This window comes from Cryptotermes secundus, unplaced genomic scaffold (assembly GCF_002891405.2).
Source record: "Cryptotermes secundus unplaced genomic scaffold, Csec_1.0 scaffold815, whole genome shotgun sequence".
Lineage (NCBI taxonomy): Eukaryota > Metazoa > Arthropoda > Insecta > Blattodea > Kalotermitidae > Cryptotermes > Cryptotermes secundus.
The window spans coordinates 219956-241801 of NW_019733329.1; the positions used below are offsets into that span (position 1 = coordinate 219956).

At 42.8% G+C, this 21846-nt stretch overlaps 1 long non-coding RNA gene across 1 annotated transcript in view; it reads left to right on the forward strand.

Annotated features, from left to right (window-relative positions):
- LOC117282599 overlaps positions 1-20655 on the forward strand; it is a 129866-nt gene extending 109211 nt beyond the window's left edge. The window contains exons 4-5 of the long non-coding RNA XR_004513401.1: positions 20385-20451; positions 20547-20655. This is a non-coding gene — a long non-coding RNA (uncharacterized LOC117282599). The remainder of the gene's footprint in view (positions 1-20384; positions 20452-20546) is intronic.
- The last annotated feature ends 1191 nt before the right edge of the window (positions 20656-21846 follow it).

A 21846-nucleotide genomic window follows, 5' to 3' on the forward strand; every position in this document is an offset into this window, starting at 1 on the left:
CCTGTTAGAAGAGATTCTAGGAAAGGAATGCAGTTAACAACCTGCCGCGTCCTCTTGCACTATTCACGCAGTCCCACCCCACACCCTTGTTTTCGCATAAAACCCACGCTCCTCTTGCAGCCCGCGGTCGTATTCTTCCAGGACAGCCACGTCAGCAAGTAGAGAAAGTGAGGGTGGGCAGACACATCGAACTTTCCCACGATATCAGAGAAATTCAGGAATGAAAATGACGTTACATACGAGGTTGATGCATTTGTGCATGTCGTACGAAGCAAGGTATAAAAACAGTTGCTTTATGAGGAATTAGTTCGTACCATTGAAAATTTGACGCAATAGACAAGGTGTCGCAGAAACCGATGTTGCTATAACCAAGTTTTACTGTATATATAATTAAGTGTAAAAAAGTGGAAAATGAAAACAGACCACAGGACTGAGGCAGAAACATTTGAAAGGTAAAACTATCCCTGTAACAGGCCTTGGAAACCCATAGGATTGTGAGTCGTCGAGGCTCCCACATTTTATAGAATGTCAGTTAACAGATGGCGGTCAGTTTTTCAGCCTTAAGCACCGGCCGCCCTTTACACCCAGGAAAATTCATGGTATTCATTTCTGTTCAAGGCTGAATTGACCCGAGGGCCATAGTAAGGCTGGAAGGATTAAGTCAATTGAGAAATTCATTGACCTGAACGGGAATGGAACCCGCGACCTTCCGGCTTGTACCAACTACGCTACAGCGCGCCTCCTGGAACACATTTACATGTGTAGTTATTGAGGGGCAGTAACATGTTATGCGTAATTCAAATGTTAATGTAGTGTTAATGAGGTTTATGTCATAGGAACGGCAATTTAAGTGGGGTCACAGTGCGTAGGACCAGGGAATCAAACTCCGGCACCCCAAAGTGTAAACTATAGCGGATCTAATAAAGTGTTCATTGATATTCGTACTAACAAAATTCTTCACGTGAACGAAATGTACCTCACTTCCGGCTTCACGCGTCTTCCGAAACCAGATTTTCTCACTCTTAAGAAGCAGATCCCCGTGCAGAACGTGCAGTGTAGGTCTCAGTTCGTGTGTCTCTTTAGCTACTTTGCCGCATGCTAACCTGACACCCTCAGAATTCAAAGGAAAATCAGTTTTCGCACTATGAAATTCTCCTGCTTTCTCCTGTATTCCTTTCGTAAACCGTCCATTTATAAATTAAATTTTGCTTCACGCAGCCACATCAAAATATTATGAATATTCACTGAATAGACACGATACACTAAAACAAAAGACTGCTCGCTCGTTCTCTATCTATTACTAAAGTTATGCTCATGCAACATGTTAACGCTCAACAGTACATCGTTATGACAGCTCGAAATTGTGTACTTTAAGATGTACAGTATGTGTTTAAAAAATATAAAAAAAGTAAAAAGTAAAACTATCCCTGTACCAGACCGTGAAGGCCCATAGGGTTGTGAGACGTTGAGGGTCCCACATTATCTAGACAATCGGCTCAAAGATGGCGGTGAGGTTGTCAGCCTTACGCGCCGGCCGCGCTTTACTCCCCAGGAAAATTATTTAATTAATTCATAGTACTCATTTCTGTTAGAGGCTGAGTGAACCCCAGGGCCATAGTGCGGCTGGAAGGATTAGGTCAATTGAAAAAAATCCAATGACCTCATCGGAACTTGAACCCACGACCTTCCGGCTTGTAGCATAGCCCCTCAACCAACTACGCTACCGCGTGCCCCTTGTTTAAAAAATATAAAGTAAAAAATTGTGACCCATAAAGTCAATCGAACTACACGGTTGAGTGGTCACTACCCCTGCTTCGTATTCAGGAGATTCCAGTATGTGCCTGGAGGTACTGAATAAAGCCAATCAGGACAGAGTGCATCTGGTCCGGGATTCGAGAGCAGTACCTCCTGCATACGAGTCAGAAGCATAACTGTTTGAGCCAATTTATTTAATACCTTATTTATCAATATATTTGCCTTCATTCCCAACTGTACATGTTACAATAAATTGTATCCAAACGCTGTCAAATACAAATGTTTTTCCCGCAATTTCCATAATGCTGCCAGCCAATTTCGTGTCTAATTAGGCCGACAACGCAACCAGCAACACATGTGACCAAGCAGCAGCGCAAACGCCTGCGCAGGGAGCGGTCACACTCTCGGGCTGAAGTCAGTTAATGCTGAATGTTCAAGGCATAACCGGACCATAATTAACAAACCGCGTGGTTTGGTCGTGCGCCACGTACGCTCTATAAATGCCAGACAAGTTCTCCGACCCTGGAGCGCGGTCACGATACATCAAGGGAAATCAATTTTCAGGAAATTCGCCGAAAGAAATATGTAACGACGCATATCTTATGTGGCATATCATCTCAGGCGCCGGGATAGCTCAGTCATTATAGTGACTAGGTGAGAGGCTCTAAAACTGATGAATCGGGGTTCGATTCCCGATGCGGATAAGAGATTTTTCTCTTCTCTATAGACTGTAGACCGGCTCTTGGGCCCATCCAGCCTCTTACCTAACGCGTTACGGGAGGCTTCTGAGCGGCCGGAGCGTGAAGCTGGTCATTCACTTCCAACCAATGCAGAGATTAATTATCCGTTTTCATGGCGCGATACTTAAATACAGGGAGGCCGCACCTTAGCTCAAGCGGTTAGTCGCTGGCTTCCCACCGCGGCGGCCCGGGTTCGATCCCGTGTCTGGTCAAGTGGGATTTGTGGTGGACAAAGTGGCGCTGGGGCAGGTTTTCTCCGAGTACTTCAGTTTCCCCTGCCAATTCATTCCACCAATTGCTCCACAATCACCCTCACCTATCATCCGAGGCTGGTACAATAGGCCAGAAGTGGCCGCAGTACAAGGGACTTAGTTCCACCCCACTAGCAATAAAAGATAAATAAATACAGGGACAACTTTACTTTTCTTTTGTTAGCTAGTTAGCTAGCCCTTATATATAACCTACGAGGGACGAAATATGTCGGCAGTTAATTTCCGGTGAATGTACCTTTACTACGCCTGTCACAGTGGCCGCTCGGTCTAAGGCATGAACTGTGTTTTCTCGATCGAAAGCCGGGATCGTGGGTTCGAATCCCACTCAATATATGGATGTCTGTATGCGCCTATTCTGTGTTTGTGCTGTTCTGTGTGTAGGTAGCTGCTTTGCGACGGGCTGATCCCCCATCCAAGGAGTCCTACCGACTGTATAAAAAGATTGAGGAACTGAAAAACAGCCAAGACCCAACAAAAGTCTGTAGAGATATACTAGATAGATAAATTGTTCTGCGTTCTGCCGTGCGGGATGTTGGAGCTTTCCCTGTATATTTAGCCGTCTTAGGGCAAGAAATTATTTTGTAGGCTTCTTAGTAATGTGTGAGAAACTCCACACAAAAAATCTTGCGTTTGTGAATACCCGTAGAATGTTTTAGTGCAGAGATACGCAGAGTATAGGGCCTATGTAAGTATGTATGCTGGATACGGAGAAGAGGCAGGAGCACGACCCGCTATTAGGACGTCATTAGCGAACTGGCTGACTCGCTACATTAATTAAACCATATTTACTGCTCGAGCTATATCGGCAGAGCGACTGAGATGGAGAATTTTCAAGTCGTAAACATTTTTATGTGCGCGGTCCAGAACGCAAGTGCTCCATCCCTTTCTGCGTTTCCAAATATTGCTCATAACGGCTGCAGTAATTATGATGACAAGTAGACATACATTCAGCTTCCAGATACGAAACGGGGACACAGTCTGTTCGGAAAATAAGATGCCTGATTATAAGCAGACATATGGGTTCAGTAGGGCCATGGGCCCCGCCAGCGACTTTTCGGGAGGATCAATCAGAGAAATGTGAATACAGTGTTACGGTTAGGGTTATCTCAGTAGCCGCATGGTCTGAGGATCGTTTCCTGCCTCTCGAACTTTGAGCTTATAGGTTTGAACACAAATCTGGACGTGGGTGTACTTCCCCATTTTCTGTGTGTTCCTTGTATTGTGTAGGCAGAAAGAAACCTTGAAATATGCAGCGCCCCAGTTCAAGAATTCCCACCAAGTATAAAAGAGACTTCGACTTTGAGAAACTGATCCTGAATTGGAAGAGTTTATACTGTCTCCTCAACAATGCTGAAGAAGAAAAGGAAGATGGTTTAAGAACTATTTTACTGGTCACCCTATGGTGTACGTCATGACCGTCTCAAAGGAAAGGTCACTCAGTTCTATTGATTCGATTAACATATGGTTGTATCCACGAACAATTGCAAACAATAGTCCACCACAAAGCCCACTTGACCAGACGCGGGATCGAACCCGGGCCGCCCCGGGGAGAAGCTAGCGACTAACCGCTTGAGCTATGGCGCGCGCCCTCGTGTTTTCTATTTGGTTCGTGCCGAAATGTTATAAGAAGGATCAGTCAAGTTCCTGAGTTGATAATTGATAGTTGGAGGACCTGAGTGCGGTAAGCTGAAGAATCTCCACTGTTAGTAGCCGTTGACAGGGAACGGCTGGTGAAGATACAGCGGGTTGGAAAGGGCCTGGCTGTTGCTAATGAACTGCAAAGAGTAGAGATGAACGATAGCTCAATTTATCTCGTATGTGATGTTTCGAAATAAAAATGCGTTTCTGAATTACGTTAAGACCTACATTTATGTGATAATCTCTTCATTTGAATGAGGTCTCATGAGAATATCTGAGATTTTTGTAACTGAGTTGCAGAATGTAATTGCGGCTCATGGAGGCGTCGTGTGGGTGGGGGGTTGATATTTTCATGTCTGTGTTTTTTGCTCTTCAGAGAGAAATGTTTGCAACTTACTGCTTTTGGGGTAGCAACTGACCAAGATCCGGGCGCACTGCAGAGGCGGTGAAGATTTGGGGGCGAGGATAGCGGGTATCCTAATTAAAATAAGGTTATGTTTCGAGGCAAGTGTTATAAAGAGTAACTTTAATGGCGTTCTTTTTTGAACCTCAAAACTTCAGTTATGGCTTTATAGTAAAGTGACATAAGGCGAAATAAATGAATTTATTTCTTGAAGAATGCCGTCTTCTGGGATGTGGCGCCGTTTAGATCTTGTGTGAAGAGACGTTTCGGAGGAACGTACTGCCTCCATCTTAAAGGGAGAAAAATCCGCGAGCGAGGAGCCAGCGTGAAGGGTGGCTAGGTAGCAACCGCTTTCCGAAACGTATTTAATAGAAAACTCGATGGACCGTGACCAAGCAAAATACTACTCACACAGAATTGTTGGAAACATTTGGATGTTGGCTTGCCAAGTCCGTGTAGCGACAAGGCTACGGGTTGGATAACCGAGGAGTCGGAGTTCGATTTCCTATAGTGACGAGATATTTCTGAACTTCGTAGTTGTAGTCCGCAAGCGAACTATACCGACCGAGCTACCGCCGCTTGTCGGCGAAGTTAGTGCCAACTTTAGTGGATAGAGTGTGTCGCGTGGTCAGCGCAACAATCCCCACAACCGTTAATTTCGGCTTTCTAGACCGGAGCCGCTACTTTTCCATTCAAGTAACTCCTCAGTTATCCTGACGAGGCTGAGTGCACCTTGTTCCAGACCCATTACTTCTCATAAAATCTGATAGTGCCGGGAATCGAACCTGGACCTCTGGATCTGTAGCCAGAAACTCTGACCACTAGACCACAGAGGCGGCAATCACGATTTCATACAACTCTTCACAGAATTAATAACAGCCGTTCCTTCTACGTATGTATAAACAGTTTCGTAAGCGTAAGTATTATCAATGTTACACAGTTTCGTGTTATGTTAGCATGAATAAGCTACATACGAGGCAGAGTCAATAAATGGGGCACAAATGGATATAAAACGTAAAACATATGATACATCGTATTCGAACCTGGTAAAATCATTTATTTCTCGACATATCCTCCACCGAAATTGATACACTTGTCCTATCGCTTTACTATTGTCACGGAACTCGCAAGCAGAGAAGTCTGTAGACTGTTTTCTCAGCAACTTGCGCACCCGGTCGAGCATCATCTGCGACTTTCGACCGTCCTTCAGAGAATTTCTTGAATCGCTTTATGCGACCAAACATCAGAAACATTTCTTTAGGAATCCTTTGTATTGAGTCCTTTTGCTCACAAAAACTTATAAAAGAACGCTGCTCTTTGGTAACACACTCCTCAAGCATGGTAGCCATTTTGACTACTGAAACTAGCCTCTAAACATTCTCATGCGCGTATGCTACCTAGACTGTCATGAAGCTGGACTGTGCTGCTGCCTGGTGTTACACATAGAAAACCTATTAGATCCATTACAGCTATTTTACTTCCATTTGTAGCCTCTTTACTGACTCTCCATCGTAGTAGGTCACAAATTAGCGGACAGTCCTTTATTTCAATGTATCGTGTCTATTCTGTGAGTGTTGGTAATATTTTAATGTGTATATGTTAAGTGCCATATACTATATAAAAAGGATGATGATTTACGATTGACTATTTGTTGATGCTATTCTTGGGAGGTGGCCTTAAACATCGGCCTCGACATCTAATACGATAACATGTAGGACTGCAAAGGAGTAGCGGAAAAGGCAGAAGTTAACATTACGAAAGCCTATATAACAAATACCGCCAAATTGTCAACGCGTGGAGCTCTGGTTTACGTTAGTAAATAACGTCTGTTCTGTTTGTGACATATCGTCAAAAGTGTTTCAGACAGAGTATGTGTAAAAGTAAAAGTAAAGTTATCCCTGTAACAGGCCATGAAGGTCCATAGGGTTTTGAGACGTTGAGGGTCCCACATTATCTAGACAATCGGCTCAAAGATGGCGGTAAGATTGTCAGCCTTACGCGCCGGCCGCGCTTTACTCCCCAGGAAAATTATTTAATTAATTCCTGGTACTCATTTCTGTTAGAGGCTGAGTGAACCCCAGAGCCATAGTGCGGCTGGAAGGATTAGGTCAGCTGAAAAAATCCAATGACCTCATCGGTATCTGAACCCGCGACCTTCAGACTTGTAGCATAGTGCCTCAACCACTACGCTACAACGTGCCCCCGAGTATGTGTAATGGATATGTATTTATTTTTGTTTTTTTATTCATTTGTCTTTCTTTTATTCCTCTCATTTTGCGCCATTATGCGCGGATAGTGGTGAAACAGAGCGCTCTTCCGCCAAGAAACTCAATTACTCGCGAGTGAATCTGCTCTTGCGGGCTGCATTCCTGTGAAGGGGCAGCAGACGTTTTAATTTCTGTTGCAGCAAATATGACAATGACCATCATACAACGCCACTCACAACTCCCTTTTTATTTATTTCGCTAAAAATTAATTTCAAATTAAAACATAAGTTTAATTGTAAGTTTATAACAAACTGTAATGTTTTACTGCCATAAAACCGGACATGTTTTTATTTCTGTTTGCTTTTAAGACTAAGGAATAAAATTATTGCGTGAATCTTTTTATTATATGTAATAAAAGATTGTTTAAAACATTCCTTTGTAATTGAGACAAGCTGGAAAAAGTTTTAGGAGCTGTAAAGCTGTGAAAAAATGCAGATTTTAATGGTAATAAATTTAGAACATGGACTGAAGAGATTTACGAACTTGTGGTATTTCCCCTGCTACTAGAACTTGTTTCACCGTGTGACACGTGCCCCGTGTTTGGTCACGTGAATATGAATTTTAGTTGTTGCAACTTATACAATATACTGACTCCGTTACAGCCTACGTAGCCGACGAATCGTGTTCGATGCCTAGAAGAGGGAAAACATTTTGTTCCACCGTGTTCAGACCACTCATGGGGCCCACCCAGCCCCCTATCTAATAGCGCGTCCACATTACTCGTGCTCGTGTTCGCCAGGCTTGTGATTGTCGGGAGACCGCCCTTTACCCCAAGGAAGATTCCTAGTACTCATTTCTGTTAGAGGCTGAGTCGATCCCAGGGCCATAGTGCAGCTGGAAGCATTAGATCAATTGAAAAATCGAATGAGCTCATGGGGAATCGAACCCGCTGCCTTCCGGTTTGTAGTACAGTGCTTCAACTAACTACGCTACAGCGTGCCTCCAAAAACACGGTTAAGTTTTATTTTCAATTTACGTTTGGTATATTTATGTACCACATAAAATGTATGCTATTGTTATCTCTCTGCCTTCCGTTACGTGGTCCGTTTTCGCTGGAATGTTGGTATGACTGACCATTGTGTTGATACTGCGCCTCGTGATTCGTCTCTCTTTCCTTCCACGCGACTAATATCAACCGAAATCAACAATGGCGACCCTCTGGTTTTCATTTGTCATTGTGATGGTAAATGGGCATTGCCAATGCGTGAGTTTATCCAATGAACGAAAAAAATACATATTTGTTATTGAGGATGGCTTCAAGAGTGTCTATAGTCATCACATTCTAATGTTCAATGTATAAAGGAAATGTAATAAGTTTCCCGCCTTATTTTCTTTCTACAAGGCCCTAGCAGTGTGGGCAACATTCCGTGAATAGGAAGAGGGTGGGAAATTGTCTTCATTATGAAGAGAAATATCGTTATAATAGTTCCTCCGATATTATAAATTGCCCTACAAAGAAAGTGTTTGGTGTGAAGATGCAGGTTCTGTATATATAAAGTTGTCCTTCTGTTAATTAAGTACGACACCATGAAGACATCACGAATGGAGGTACAGCTCCACAAGTTCTTTCGTTTTCTCGTGGATTATTTTAAGATGCTGTCAATATCTATACTATAGTTTAGAATTGTAGGGTGATTGATGAATTGGAGAGGATTCAGTAGAAAGCGATGATTTTTTCTTTCATTGGCGCTACAGCCCAAATTTGGGCCTTGACGTACCTACATGAAACTCTCCGGTTCCCTTCGGTTTACTAGATCTTAGACATACGGTAGGACTCCTTGGGCGTGTGATCAGCTCGTCGCAAGGCCTCTACCTGTACATAAACACAGAAAAACGTACACAAACATCCATGCCGTGAGTGGGATTCGAACCCACAATCCGGTTTCCAAGCGAGCGAAGACAGTACATGCCTTAGACCGCTCAGCTACCGTGTCCGGCAGTGTATAAGAATAATATATAAGAATTCAGTTCGTACCTGACAGGAAACAGATCCGAACCCAGGATCCCGGCTTCCGAGCGAGCGAAGATAGTACATGCCTTAGACCGCTCGGCTACCGTGACCAGCAGTGTATAAGAATAATATATAAGAATTCAGTTCGTACCTCGCAGAAAACAGATCCGAACCCACGATCCCGGCTTCCGAGCAAGGGAAGACAGTTCATGCCTTAGATCGCTCGGTTACCGTGACCGGCAGGAAGCGGCGATTACCAGTCGAAATAATATTCCAGAATTGACGTAAATGGTCTGAGGAAGATTATGACAGAACTTTGGATGGCTGGAATCCCAAACGAGATTCGAAGCGAGTTCTTTCCCGATTACGAATAGAACTTTGGCTCTGAGCTGCCTCACTCGGTTCTTATTCTGATTCTAGCTGGAGGTTATTTGTCAGCTTCAGGTTTCGGCCGGTTTAGTCCCAGAAAGATCACACACTGCTCTTGAAAAAGAAGGGAACCATCTCTGGTGTTGCCAGGAATCGAAACCTCAACGCCCATCCCCGAGCCGGTCACTATACTGACCCTTTTGGTCTTACCGTGTTCTCTAGCATTTTTTTGGTTCGCTCAGGGCCTCCGTCTCCGTCCTATCTCTTCCTATATCCTTCGACGCTCAAATGACTTCTACCCTAAAAATGAAAGCAGTAGTTACCTCCGACACATGGTACTTATGTACCAAATTACACTGTGTCACAGTAATATTTGAACAGCAACATTTCCAGTAGTGTAATAATGTCTATGAAGATTACTGTCGGTCGCAGTGTGACGCTGCATAGTTTGGTAGATCCGTTACTAAACTTTCGGACGAACATGCTGCTTCGGTCTTCAGGATATTCTGCCGTTCTTCGCGGCTTGAAATCCGAGAAGACAGAAACCTTCAAGATATTTATTACTGAAAGAAAAGATCAATTTTTCTGTTGACGGACATGACATGTGGTATAGAGAACGCTCCGGCTGAAGCAGCAATGCTTCTGATCTCTGTTATCGAGATTCCCGCTTCGAATCTTGGCCAGGGCGCCAACTATATTCCAGGTTTTCCGTAATTTTCCTCAGCCCCTCTGTCCAGCTAATTAATTTCAGGGATGGTAATTTAATTGTCTGTAGTCCATGTTGCTGAGTTAAACAAACTACAAATAAATAAAATTTGGTGTTGAATGATGCGATATCGCGTTAAATAAACTACAAAAAATAAATGAATATATAAAATTTAATAATGAAAATTGACTTACTGAGTTAAATGCACTGTAAATACATAAATAAGCATAAAGTTTATTGCTGAGTTAAAGAAATTGCAAATAATAAATATGTAATAATTATAGTAAAAAATAATTAAAATCTTTATAACGCAATCTGAGTTTCTGGGTATAATTAACTAAACTTAATAAACAAATATAATATAGTAATGAAACTTGAGTTAAATACAATACAGATACATGAATATAATATATTTTGGAACCTGAGTCACTGAATGAAATAAACTAAATAAATAGGCTCTAACAATGAAACCCGAGAGACATTGTTGCGCTTTCCTTAGCACCGTGCCAAGATTACAGGAGCGGTACTGTTGGTCGCGTTGCACCGCCCGTTATATTTCACTGCTATCTGCCATCTGATAATGCCAGTAGCACCCTGCTTTCCGGCTGCCCGCCCACCACACCGTGTCCCGGATAGGGTTTAAGGAGGTGTCTTCCAAATGACCGTGTAATTGACTTGGTTGGGAAACTCTCCTCCTTCCATTTAATCCCCACTTCGTTTTCATCCTCCCTCCTTTCCTTTCATTCTCCGAAAAAAAGAGAAGTACACCTGAGACTTAAGAGAGCCGCTTCTCACTTTTTTTTTTTTATTTTTTAGCTATTACAAGAGCATTATGGGATATGATATATATATCAAGTATCTGGTCTGTTCATTCGTGTGTTATTTAGCGATGCTATATCAATTTCTGAAGTTCTGAGAGACAGGAATGTGGCTACTTTTACTGAAATGAAATATCAGCATCTCTGGGATGTGATATAGTGTAGTCTAGTGAAGTTCGCTGACCCTTCGAAGGAACGCACTGCCTCCATCTTCAAGGCTCAATATATGTTAAGTAAAAGAGTAAGAAAAAAGAAGCTTTCATAAATATTGTGGCATGTGGATCCGTTGTCAGGCAACGACCACGAAACAACTAGACTGTTACTAGTCAACGGCTCATAAACAGCAACAGGGGAATGATGTGTTCTGTGCGGTCCTTGTCTAGATATTATACGCAAGACAGTCAGTGATAACATGCTGTATGTGCGATAAATACACTTGACAAAGGCGAAGCCTATTCATAAAGAGACAAACCGATCCTCTCGTCAAAGAGAATGTTACAGAATGACTATGACCGCAAGGGTTCAGTTGCAAAGAAAAAATTCTCTGGTTGTGAGTCTGAAGGAACTTGGCACCAAGACGAAAAATTGGCGATAAACTGCCAGTCGTAAAGTGAGTCTGACTCTGACTTTGGGGTCAGTCAGATTAGTCACTGAAGTGAAGAGTAGTTGGTGGGTGAGTGGGTGAGTGAGTCAGTGAGAGAGTGAGTGCGTGAGAGAAAGGAACCTGCCGAGGTTCAGTCGTGAGCAGTTGCTGTGAGAAGCTGGTAATTGAGGGACGGGGGCAGTTCGGCAACTGAGAAGAAGGGAAACGTCCTAGTTTGAAGCCGTTACCAAGCAACGACTAGTGAAGACATAGCAGGCTGAGAAGACTTAAGTATGTGAATTAGCGAAACTGTTAAAAGTACGTACAGAGTCCAGTAAACCCGATTGCCAGTCCAAACCCCGTCTATAGTCACTCTCTACACGTGACTGGGTTTTGAGGTTCTCACAGCGATGTATATTCCGGGATGCCGTGCCGAGTAGTGTGGTAGCAATTCGTCGACGTTTCGGGAGAACGTGCTGTCTCGATTTTCAGGGTCGAATATGTACAGTAGAGGCTGTATAAACTGACCATCAATAAATTAATTTAATTTTAATTTGCAGTTATTTATTTTATAACTAATGTTTCAAACACTTTTAATTACCGACTGCAATTCAGTAGTTAAAGACTAATGAAGGAATGCTACCGTATTTTAACCTTAGATTATTTCAGAGAAAAATTTTGTACTCCGTAATGGTGTTCGGTAACTTTAGATGGATGATTCTGTTATCTGGGCATTGGACTTTGTGAGACCGCGGCCCGGTAAATACTTCTTTCCATAAGACGAGGACCCGGCGGTTGAGAAACACAATAACCATCTTCCAAGAAGACCGCATCATTACAAACAAATTCCTTATATTGATTTATGTGTAAGAATGCCTGTATGCCTCGTACGCAGAGGTAGGTGAATGCGCGTTATTCGTTTGCAGGAATGGATGGGGAATCTAGCTTCTAATAATTGATATGCATTTGAGATCCATGGAAAAATAGAGCGCTCACTTTTTCACTTGCCGTTGGTCTTCAGGGAGTCTGCCGCTGGATTACAGAGCTCTGTGCCGGCTGTGGGGCTTGCTTAGAAGGGGGGGGGGGAGAGGAACAGTAAGAGGTCTTTCGCCTTTTGCAATCCATTCGTTACTGTAAAAATATAGCACGATTTGCAAACGATTTTTTCCTTTTCTTTCTTAGCATAGAATGTAAAGCGAAAGGGGTGAAGGTTTTTGTGCTTGTATTTTCAACGATTCTCATTTACCAAGTTCGGTTAAGATGTTCTCTTTTGGGAATCTTTCTGAATGATTGAGAAGTCCCCCAAGACACCGGAGAGATTCCTTTTCGAAGTCGCAGCTCCTAATTCCAATGGTTATGAGATTGATGTCACTCCGAGCAGCAAGTACTCTAACACTGTCATCGTAGGATCGATCTAAATCGAGAGATCGAATAGTAATTTTGTTTTAGTGAGGAACTTTCATTTCGAGATACAGGGAGAAGGTAGGCGGAGCCTCGGGTTCAGTGACTACTTGTAAGGTTCGTAGCTGACGAAATGGCAGGGGAGTTGAGCTCTTCTGCGCGTTTATATACTTCTTCCCTTTTAATATTCATTCTGCCTTTGCTACACACTCATCTATCACCTCCTTCTGAGGCGTGCGATAACCCTGATAACGCAACATTATCTCACGCATAAAAAAAACCTTTGTGAATTTAGTCCGCAAGCGAACTATACCGACCGAGCGACCGCCGCTTGTCGGCGGAGTTAGTACCAACTTTAGTGGATAGAGGGTGTCGCGTGGTTAGCGCAACGAATCCCCACATCTGTTGATTTCGGTTTTCTATACCGGAGCCGCTATTTTCTTAAAATAGCTCCTCAGTTATCCTCATGAGGCTGAGTGAACCCCGTTCCAGACATATTAATTCTCAGAAAATATGTTAGCGCCGGGAATCGAACCCGGACCTCTGGATGTGTAGCCAGGAACTCTGACCATTAGACCACAGATGTGGTACAGTATTTAAGTCTGAGGCTTCATCTCTGATCCGACATTTGGGACAGTTACAGAAGTAAGGAAGTTAGACATATGACACTTTAGCACGAGCCTTGTGTGCGTCTGTCCCACGGACCCCACTTCTTACTACCTCTTCACTATTCCCCCCCCCCNTTGATTCCAACCATCTGTAAATGTGTACTGTATAAATCCCTATCATCAGTCTGTGTGTATGTGTATCCCCCATATCGTTGCTAGGCAACGGCTCTGTTAAATTTATCGCCCCGTTTTGAGCTAGACAACGGTTTGATAAACATGTTCCCGCCACAACTAATACACCCAACAATATAAAAATTGTTTTATGTGTCATTTTCTATGCGGTCCGTGTCTTGTCAGAGGATAATCTGTGGATCTGTCTCGCTGTTGTTTTCTTTGCGGTCCGTGTCGTAACAAAGTAAAATAGGTGTTTAATTCTTCGCATAATATCTTGTTTAAAATCAAAATTTTAAAAAATTAACAAATATTAGTAGCAAAAATTACAAGTAATTGTCAGTGTAGCGACATCAGTGTTATACTGCAGAGGGACTCTGGGGATAACCGTAAAATATGTTTTAATATGTACGAAACACAAGTTTTATTTTATAGCTTCTCCCTGGGAAAAGGTTCTTGCAGCGCTCACGATGGTAACTGTCCGAGATTTGAATGTAAATGTACAGCATTAGCGCAGCACACACCTGCTCTGTCATGCGCAGTTGATAGAACGGTGTTAGATAATGCACGAACCATTTGTGGTCTATATGCCCTTATTCGCTTGGAGAGTGGCCAGGTGACGCGAGTCGAGAAATGAGGGTCTATCTTCGCCCCCTAATCTTCATTTGTTCCCTGATCTGCCCTCTTAGTCAGTCCTACCAGTGGCGCAACATCAGCACCCCCACACGGTCAACTGAAACAGTGGAGTGGCGAGATGGTGAACTGTCCTGTCAAAGTCAATCAGCGTGGCAATCCAGCTTTATAGTCCTGCAGAGCTCTCTGTCGTCTGGCGTGTAACAATGTGTTCATTCATTCATCAATAGCTCTACAGCCCTTTGTTGGGCCCTAGCCTCTTCAGTTTCGTAGTCTTTCTTACACAAACGGTAATACTCTTGAAAGAGCGATCAGCCGGTCGCAAGGCCGCTACTGTACACAGAACAACACACATATATCCATTCTTTGAGTAGGATTCGAACCGAAGATCTCAGCGTTTAAGCGAGTGAAGAGAGTTCATGCGACAACCGTGATGGGCTCTAACATAGTGTACTTACTTACATGACCACTCCATAGCTCAAGAGGTTAGTCGCTCGCTTTTCACCGCGGCGGCCCCGGTTCGATCCCGGGTCTGGTCATGTTGGATTTGTGGTGGACAAAGTGACGCTGGGGCAGGTTTTCTCCGAGTACTTCGGTTTCCCCTGCCAGTCTTAATTCCACCAATTGCTCCACAATCACCCTCACCTATCATCTGGGGTTGGTACAATAGGCCAGAAGTGGCCGCAGTACAAGGGACTTAGTCCCACCCCACTAGCAATAAAAAAAGCGACATAGTACTCTATTGCACGTACATATGAAATAATTGTGTGTAGACAGGTCTGAGGAAACACCCGCAACTTCCTATATTAGCTTTCCTTGAGCTTCCATTAATTGTTCTGGCACCTCGTTTGTTGTTAATTACTGAGAGAAGAAGTTCATTAGCACTCGAGTTTCGAGTGGGTATTGTGCCCCTAAAGGGCTGCATCTTGAGTGGCTAGCTGCCCCTTCAAGCCAGTCTTATTCTTTCTATTGTTCCACTGCGGCGCCTCGCTTGTCTGATGTTTCACTAGAGAAATAATGTAAAGATAATTGCATCTGCTGCTGTCAGGCTCGAATTAATTGCGTCGCAATGTGGCGGAAACGGAGCTACTGAGTTAGGAATTACAAATTCTAGCACACAAATATGCTGTCTGTCTGCCAGACTACACGGCGTCACACGCTAGATGTTCTTAATCCTGGTCTCAGTTCTCTGAACACATCAAACGGCGCAATACTCCCTGATATGTGTCCGTGAGCAAGCAGACTTGTAGCGAATTGTTGTTGCGCGTCGGTAGGGGGGGGGGTTGAGTGAAAAAACACATTTACATTTAAATGCAGAGAGATGAGATGAAAAAATATAGACGGACTGATATAACTCCCATTATTTTTTGTGCGAACAATGAATTCTATTATTACTAAAATTTACTTCTAATACTGTTAAAATTGCGTTGTGTTATTCTTGAAATTGAGTTGTATTATTCCTAAATTTAAATATAGTTAATGTACTTTTATTCCCTAAAATTGATTATTCAATATTCCAAAATTTGACTTATTTTATGCCGAAAATTGAGTTGCATATTCCTAAATTTAGTTACATATACCTAAAATTCTATTATTCATTCATCATTAATCTGTCAGACGACAGGTCCACAGTCTCTTCCAAAACAGTTCCTCCACTTAATGCGATCTAGAGCTTTCTCCTTCAAATGAGAATATCCTCTTCTATCCCCAAGGTCATCCAGCATCTTCTTACGTCTTCTTTCTCGTCTTCTGGTCACTTCTATCCGCCTCTCTCTTGCATACACGGTATCTCTGTTTTTGGAAAGAGACTATCCAGGAAAAGTGATAATGTGGTAGTTTTTCCATTTGCTTTCCACATCGCAGTACAACAGCCGTTCAAACCACTCTGGTCACGCCTGTTGCTATACGAACTTGAACCATCGCGAGCATCATTTGCTCTGTGCTTCAAGTCGCTGCTGATGACGCTGCTTCCGGCATCAGTTTTTGGTTTTTGGTATCTCTCTTCGTCTGATGCCTACCCTTTGACCTGTCCAGCAAGGGAGGCCCTGCCAGCAGCTACGCTACCGCTGGTATAGCTCTCAAGGTTCTTTGCATACTCAAACCTCCTCACCACGATAAGTTGGAGACACCAACGAGGGGGAATTCTATTATATTCTTCCTAAAATCGATTTGCATTGTTCCAAAAATTGTGTTGTATTATTTTGAAAATTGACTTCCGTTATTTCAAAATTTAGCTATATTATTCCTAAAATTGAGTTTCATAATTTCTAGAATTTTCGCTCATGCGGAGAAGTGGGCTTCAGATAACGGATGTTCTGTTTAGGTTCACTGATAACTTGATTATTGATCTTAGTCCAGTTTTGCCCGCATAGCGTCCGCCGTACATAGCCCCACATGTCTCCCCACTTCCTCAGCTGTGGGCATTAGTGTTGCTCCCTCAAGAGCCAGCGGTACAGCACAAGGTAAGACAGGAGTGACGTAAGGGCGCAGGATGGGGCAGCATGAGATTAAATGGAAAGTAAGGTGTGCGTTTGTGCCGCTAGAGTTCAATTCCGTCAAGGACATTTTGAGGGATAGTTGCAGTTCGATTCCCTGCAGAGTCACATCCTTTCTTGGGCTTCTTCCAGTCAGTTGGACTATTGACTGCAGAAAAAATGACACTTTTAGGTTGACTTCGACCCATGCAGTATCCCTGAAATGACTACTACTGCTACTCAACCCTATGGGCCCTCACGGCTTGTTACAAGGGTAGCCTTACTTTATTTACTATTACTTACTCCTACTACTGGGCCTGTTTAGATTATGACGTGTTTTATGGCATGATTGAACCCTAAAATCTTTCTGAAGTAGACAGAAATCTATCCAGAATTTCAATGAAGGATTTAAGAATTTAAATCACAACGGTAGCTATATGTACCGCCTGCTTAAAACATTAAGAAGTTCAGCACATTGCCCACATAGTGTACCAATGGGTTTCGATGATTTGCCTAAGCAGCTTTAATCGATTTTTCTTCTGTGAGAACTTGAAATCTCACTGAACATTACGAATGCATAGGCCCATGAGCTGACATAATTTCTACATGCAAAGTGGAAACAGGCTACAGTTGTGACATAGTTGAAAATACACTTGTACCTGTCGTTAATCAGGCAACACAGTATGGAAACTTGTTGGGAACTGGAGGTGTAGCTCCACGCATTCTCAACCTCGGCGCTAGATAGATTGGTGCATGGTCTATCCTACGAACCTGTCAATATTGTAATGTGTACAGCCGTTGCTATGCAACGATCGCAAGATAAACAGATATACCAGAGTCGTTTCTAGGCAACAGCTCTATAAACACGTTCCCTCAGAAAAAAGATACGAATGCAAAAATGGTACAGGAACAGAGGAACTGTGATTTCCGTGTGGTCCGTGCCGAGGGGTTACAAACGAGACGAGATTTAGAACTTAGACAGTTGATGGCCAGGCTGTGAAGAGAAGACTTTATGTGTGATATCTGGAGTGTGTAATTCAATGAGACTTTTATAGTTCCTGTGTTAATATCCGTTGCTATGAAACGGCTAGTGGGGACCGTAATAGACTGAGGACACCAGCTTCTGTGTATCAGTGATCTGCAAAGTGTAATCGCGAGACGTGAGTGTATAGGTGGTCAATAAATTGAGTCACCAATCCAGACCCCGTGTAGTTAGGGTATATAAAGTCGAACTGGGGGATGATCTGCGAACGATGAATCCGAAAGGATTCCAAAGGAAGTTACCGTGGCGTATCAAGGTGTTATATCCTAGTGATTGCATCAAGGGACTGAAGAAAACTACGAAGAAAGGATGGCTGACGTCTTGACTGAGAACCTCCAGAATTCAAGCCTTGAGTGTTACAGCTACACCAAAAGCTTGGTGGAACTAAATGGAGGTTAGTGGTAGGTTTCACTTTCCGGCTTCTTTACCCTCCCCCCACCAGAGAAAGATCCCCCATTAGCAGTTGGATAGGGGTCAGGGCCCCAAAGCGGCTCCGGTTAGGATAGAAGAGAGAAAAATATTTGCCTCTTCAGGAAATCGAACCCTGATTCTCTGTTCTACACGGATCAAACCCACGCCGCTGTGTGAGTTGTTACAACTCTGTTGCCTCGCAGAGGACTGAGCGTCAGGGGCTCTATGTAAGGTGAGCGGACACTCACGTCATGATGTACAGGGCTTTTAGCAGATTGAACTGCCTGTCTACCCGCCCCTCCCCCCACTATGCCGCGTTTCCCCTCTCCTAGCAGTGGTCCGGCGGAGAGGGGGCTGCACTAGCCATACGGAATAATTGAAGTGCCCCCAAAACAGAGAACAAATGCAAACTGTTTATATCAAGTGGAATCTAAAAATGTTTCCAATAGTTTCGTTCAACTAATATGATCGAACCCTACGAAGCAAATTTCTAGTTTTGAAGATTTCTGATAATGGCGGAAAAGAAACTCCACGAATCACCATATTTGGATTAACCGTTAATATTTGCTACTGTTTTAGTTTGATAAGATTCTGTTATTGTCTTTTATATGTCATTATATAGCGTGGAATTGCATGATAATTGATTAACTCTGTGTTCTGGTGTCTTGTAAAAATTGTATTCTTTATAGTACAAAACAAAAGGAAACTCCGTGGCCTGTAGTCCGCAAGCGAACCATACCGATCGAGCGACCGCCGATTGTCGGCAAAGTTAGTGCCAAACTTAGGTGATAGAGGGTGTCGCGTGGTCAGCGCAACGGATCCCCACGGCCGTTAATCTCGGTTTCCTAGAGCGGAGCCGCTATTTCCTTGAAATAGCTCCTCAATTATCCTCACGAGGCTGAGTGGACCCCGTTCCAGATCCATACTTTTCAGAAAATCTGGTAGCGCCGGGAATCAAACCCGGGACCTCTGGATCTGTAGCCAGGAGCTATGACCACTAGACCACAACGGCGGTCTTTTATTTATAATTCTAACAATTTGATTGCAACTTCTGTAGCATAAAAGAATCTATAATATGTATAGCATAATCTAATATATTTCTAGTTATGATATATTTCGCGTCAGGAAAAATTTGGTGATTTCAGTTTTATTTAACTTATTTTTTTAGTCGTTAGGAAAGTTGCTCCCGAAGCGTAAGAGTGCTCCTGTGGGAAATAGGGAGTCTGAATACGAAGTTTTACTTTACGAACTCTGTCCAGGAACGTAACTATTCGTAAGAGCGGAGACTGAATATAGTGCGTAAAATGAAGAACGTAGAAATGGGCTGAAAGTTTTTGATATTTCTGAGAATTTTCAGGTAATGGAATTCTATGCAACTCATATTTTTTTTTTTTTTCTGATTAATGTCAATTTACAATCTACTTGACACTGCAAGTAATAAGCAAATGTGATGGGTGCTTNAAGTTAGTGCCAAATTTAGGTGATAGAGGGTGTCGCGTGGTCAGCGCAACGGATCCCCACGGCCGTTAATCTCGGTTTCCTAGAGCGGAGCCGCTATTTCCTTGAAATAGCTCCTCAATTATCCTCACGAGGCTGAGTGGACCCCGTTCCAGATCCATACTTTTCAGAAAATCTGGTAGCGCCGGGAATCAAACCCGGGACCTCTGGATCTGTAGCCAGGAGCTATGACCACTAGACCACAACGGCGGTCTTTTATTTATAATTCTAACAATTTGATTGCAACTTCTGTAGCATAAAAGAATCTATAATATGTATAGCATAATCTAATATATTTCTAGTTATGATATATTTCGCGTCAGGAAAAATTTGGTGATTTCAGTTTTATTTAACTTATTTTTTTAGTCGTTAGGAAAGTTGCTCCCGAAGCGTAAGAGTGCTCCTGTGGGAAATAGGGAGTCTGAATACGAAGTTTTACTTTACGAACTCTGTCCAGGAACGTAACTATTCGTAAGAGCGGAGACTGAATATAGTGCGTAAAATGAAGAACGTAGAAATGGGCTGAAAGTTTTTGATATTTCTGTGAATTTTCAGGTAATGGAATTCTATGCAACTCATATTTGTTGCAAAAAAATGACTCCTCAGATTACACAATTGATAATTTCCATTAACATCCATTTGCAGGCTGTAACCTCTGCGCCCAAACGGACATCTGCAACCTCTTCATGATTTCTCTTCTCGAGTCCTTCCGGTGAGTAACATCAGTGAAACACATTCACTACAGTTTAATTGTTGTGTAATACTTTAGTAATTAAGACTGATGCAACTTCCATTTTTAATTAACAGGCTTGTCGAAAAATTTGTGGTGGTCCTCGACAGCACAGTCATTCTCAGATCCGAATCAAGCGATCATTCTCATCTTGAATTAACCGGAGTCTCTCCCCGTTTCTTTTAATATAAGCTTCCCCTGCGTTGTGTCGTGTTCTTTCCCGGTTGTACATGTTATTGAATAATACACCGAGGCCCACGTTTAACGCCCCTCCCACGAATAACACGCACAAATAGTTAATCATAAAGCATCTCCTTTGTGTAGTACGTATATTAAAGTTCACATGTCCACACCAAAAGATTATCAGTACTCAGGAAATAGACACGATATACTAAAACGACTGTTATATTTCGTGATATGCTGCATAAATTATGTTCATGCTGAGAGTTAACATGAAATTACGTAATAGCGATCACAATCTCACGCATAAAAAACTCTAATGTGTACGATTACATAATATTATATTAGCGAAAATACCTGAAGTATATGTATTGCTGGGGTTGGGCAACTGGACAGAAAATGAGAAGGAATTTTGTATACCCCTAATTGAAGGTGCCCGATGACGTCTCCATTTCGTGACGTCATATTCCATCCTCTCCCTCGACATTGAAGAAACTAGAAAAATATACCGTGTAGAAAATGTTATGTTTTAAATAAAACAACTTGATGACACAGTAAAGAAACGAAAACGCCATGTTTGAAGTTTCCTCCTTCTGACCTGAGGCAAGACGATAAGTTGGGAAAAAACATTTCTTAACTCCACCTTGTTCATGGAGTCGTATATGTTGATGCCATCTGCGCTCGTAAAAAAGAAATATTTTCGTATCCGCCTGAAGTGAAAAGAAATGACTAAGTGCGTATGTGTTTGACCATTAAAGATTTCAATTAATTCTATGAGGATAGGCCCCATACTGAAAATTATTGTCTCCTGCAAAGTGACACTGTTTTCGCTGGTAGATGTATAGCTATATTTCTAGGAACGGGCAGCATCCATTTTCACGGTATGTCACTCTAAAACAGTGGCTTTCAAGCTTCTCCAATTTGTGGGCCCACCTGCAGCACATATTTAATCCCTTCTCCCCCGGACGCTACAACCCAAGATGCACCTTGGCCTCTTTTACGATTCCTCGCAATTGTTTGCTGAGTCGTCTTAACCTTTCCCGTTCCGCTGCGCTCTATGGCATGAACTGTCTTCTCTCGCTCGGAAGCCGGGATCGTGGGTTCGGATCTGTTTCCTGTGAGGTACGAACTGAATTCTTATATATTATTTTATACACTGCCGGTCACGGTAGCCGAGCGGTCTAAGGCATGAACTGG